Genomic DNA, 3,335 nt, shown 5'->3' with positions numbered 1-3,335 from the left:
CATTCCACAGAACACTTACAGAAGCATACAGAATAGTCTACAGAACAGTACCAGAACAGAGACAGAACAGAACAGAACAGAGACAGAACAGAGACAGAAGCTCTACAGAAGACCTACAGAAGGTTATCAAAACCTCATAACTCACTCTCAAACCATTTCAATCTCTCACAAACCATTCAATAAACTTTCACAATATCTCATTCTTCATCAATCAATACTCCTTCCCTCCTTACAGAAGACAATCAGAACAAAACAGACCAAAACAGAAGGTATACAGAACCATTCAGAACCTATCAGAACATCACAGAACCATCAACAAACATCATGATCTTCCAAAACACAATCAATATCATCCAAAACACTCTCAATCCACTTCCAAATCAATCAATCATCCCATAAAATCAACCATTCAGCTCTAAAAAACAACCAAAATCAGCCAAAAAACAAGTCATTTCAACACTCAACATATCCCCACACTTAATAAGGAAGCGTCCTCGCGACCCAGGAAAAAGGAAATACAAGTTCAGGGAAAAGCTCAACTTTGATCTTCAATATCTTTTCAAAAAGAATCCATCCACCACGACCCCAACTTATAACTTGTTTCTGATAGAAAAATACAAAGAAAGGAAAACCCTTTATACATTAACACCTCTTATCAAACTAAAAAAATCACCACAAATTTGTAAAGGATATAAGAGTTTGCTTCTTCTTCATCAGCATCTGCTTCAACTCTCCAACCACGACCCCAACTCTACAAATCTCCAAAACATAGCTCGTACACGAAATCCAATAGGAAACCACCACGTTCGTTTGACATAAAGGAACTCACAACACAAACACTAATACACAACACAACCATCTGAATGACTCCTTCAAAAAGAGAGTTGTTCATTAAAAGCTTCCACCATACATTGGAAAGGCATCAATGAAGATGATCCCGCTTAAAAGATTGATGCTGTCGGAATCGATCCATAGATAAGGATTCATCTACAAAGTTTTTGGGAGGATTTTGGAAAAATTGGAGACAGCACATCCTTTCCAACAGGACCAAGTATCTGCTAGGTAAACAGAGGGCATGAAAATACAATATCTCCAGCTGCTGGGAATCAATGCTAACATTGACATTCATGCATAACTTTGGAATAGGCTTTGAATCATTATGAGAGTGCCTATGCATATACGCCAGGTACCAAGCAAAGTGAGCAGTTAATCTCACTGAGGGATCTGCAGACTGGGAATATTGTTGGGCAAAATGAACATAGTTTTGATAAGCTTGACTAGAAGCTGTCCATTCTCCTGGAATTACTGGCCAATTAATGTGCGGTCCTGTAAGGCAATCATCCGAACTCCATCCCCTTCTTTTGGAAATCTGATTATCAAAACCGTCACAGTCACTAACCAATTGAGGTGGTTGAGATATTGAAGTGTTAGGAGAGGGTAGTGGAATAAGGGAAAGTGGATGAAGGGAAGGATAGGAAAAATCATAAAAGGAAGAAAAGGTTAAAGAAGGAGTGGCAGAAATTTGTAAGGAATCACTAAGGAAAGGTGTTAACTGATAAATAGGAAATGTGGAGGGTACATTTATGAGGGGTGAAGGACAGGGTGGAGAAGGGGAAAATACCCTATCCTCAATAAAGGAACAGTAAGTGAAAATAGGAATTTGAGGGAAATTTGAAGGTTGGAAAAGAAGGGGTAAAATTATTGTGGAATTAGATTGACAAAGGGAAATATATATAGCATAGCGGTGAGCCATTTGTTGGTAATAGAGGAGGGTAGGAACAGAAGGTCCCAGAAGAGATCGTCTATGATAGGCATCAAAGAAGGTAGCATCAAATGGATTATGTTTGGAAAGATAGGTTAAGAGATCCATCCTCAGTTGGTTAGTACTCTGGGCAAAGGTAGGAGCTGTGTTTTGTCTTTGATTAAGAACCACCGAATCAATCATGGGATGCCACGAATTATCATGACAATCAGCTACTTTTGAGGAATAACTCTGGAACATGTCAGCTATGCGCAATTCCAAATGATTGATATATAAAACAGCCTGTAAGACCACATCCCCCACATACCATGCCATATCTACCTCATCTGGAATTAACAAATCTCCTCGGAGATACATGTATGACATCAACATGGTGTCTGGCGTGACAGAATCTTCAAAGACCATTCTGACTACCTCTATCAACAACTCAGCAGACCAAGCCCCACGCCAGCCATCCTCTGGAAAAGGTAAATCCATCGTGGAAAGCTTCATATAGAAAACCATCTTCTGTAAGTGGTAGTGGACAAAGAAAGAATGGTCTGGTAAGACATATTCCTGAAACTATTCAAAGGTAGACCATAACAAGTCCATTCTGGACTGCAATCTTTCCACTTTGTCTTGGAATAGAGGGCACAAAGTAGCCTGTCTCTGTAGAGCAGCCAAATCCTGCTGTGAAAGAGAAGAAATTAATGGAACAGGAGGGCTTGGAGGAACAAAGCGGGACTTTGCAAGCTGATCTTGCAACTGCTGGATTTGGGAAGCTTGGTTGGCCATTGTGTCATTAGTCATCTGTAAAGCTGAAAGCTTGTCATCTAAGATAGCTTGGAATTCTTGCGCTTCGCTGGACATCCTCTCCTTCTCCTCTGAAAGGCTAGTAACTTGGGATTGAGCCTCGAATAACTGGGTCTTCAATGAAGAAATCTCCTCGCTTTGGGTGGCAACCAGTTGGGTTTGCTGTTCCATTTGCTTAAATAAATCTGCTAGGGTATCCTTAGCAGAAGCTAACTCAGATGTTGCCTTATGCAACTGGTCTTTGGACTGCATGAGCTCTTCATAAAAAGATGCGTACAGCTGTTGAACACAGGCTGTCACTGACAACTCAATGGAACTTTGAATATCCTTGCAGAGGAAAGGAATGGCATCTCCTGAAACGAGACTGTTCAGGGAAGGAACTGAGATCTCCAAGGATCCTTCTCGATGTGCTCTGAACAGGTTATTACAAGTGAGATACCCAGGGAGTTCACTGCCAGAGGTAGCAGGGATAGGCACTGAGGGAAGTACAGCAGGGGCTTTATCCGCTACCCGTTTCAAGCGTTTGCATTGTATGACCAGGGGAGGCAGAGAATCATCATCCTCTATGTCAATGGGTGCTGACTCTTCTGAAGGTGGAGGAGGAGGTACTGGATCTGATGGAGGAGGTGGAGGCACAGTCTTCTGTAAACCTGAATAGGTCAAGAAGGCAGACAAATATGATCCATATGTGACATTGGTAACATTACCCCTGGTGACTTTAACAAAATGCTGATCCATTTTAGTAAGGAGGTAAGTGCTCCAATCAATAGCAACTCCTTTT

General features: G+C 41.2%; 1 non-coding gene across 1 annotated transcript; it reads right to left on the bottom strand.

Annotated features, from left to right (window-relative positions):
- Positions 1–518: 518 nt before the first annotated feature.
- LOC148029507 (small nucleolar RNA SNORD36) lies at positions 519–586 on the bottom strand. The gene has a single exon (XR_015692541.1). It is a non-coding gene; the product is annotated as a small nucleolar RNA SNORD36 (small nucleolar RNA).
- Between the last annotated feature and the right edge of the window lie 2,749 nt (positions 587–3,335).

This window comes from Lygodium microphyllum, chromosome 11 (genome assembly GCF_053477565.2).
Source record: "Lygodium microphyllum isolate KBCC chromosome 11, Lygodium_microphyllum_v1.1.10, whole genome shotgun sequence".
Classification (NCBI taxonomy): domain Eukaryota; kingdom Viridiplantae; phylum Streptophyta; class Polypodiopsida; order Schizaeales; family Lygodiaceae; genus Lygodium; species Lygodium microphyllum.
The sequence above is the reverse complement of the archived record's forward strand: the minus strand, read 5'-3'. Positions and strand labels throughout refer to the sequence as shown.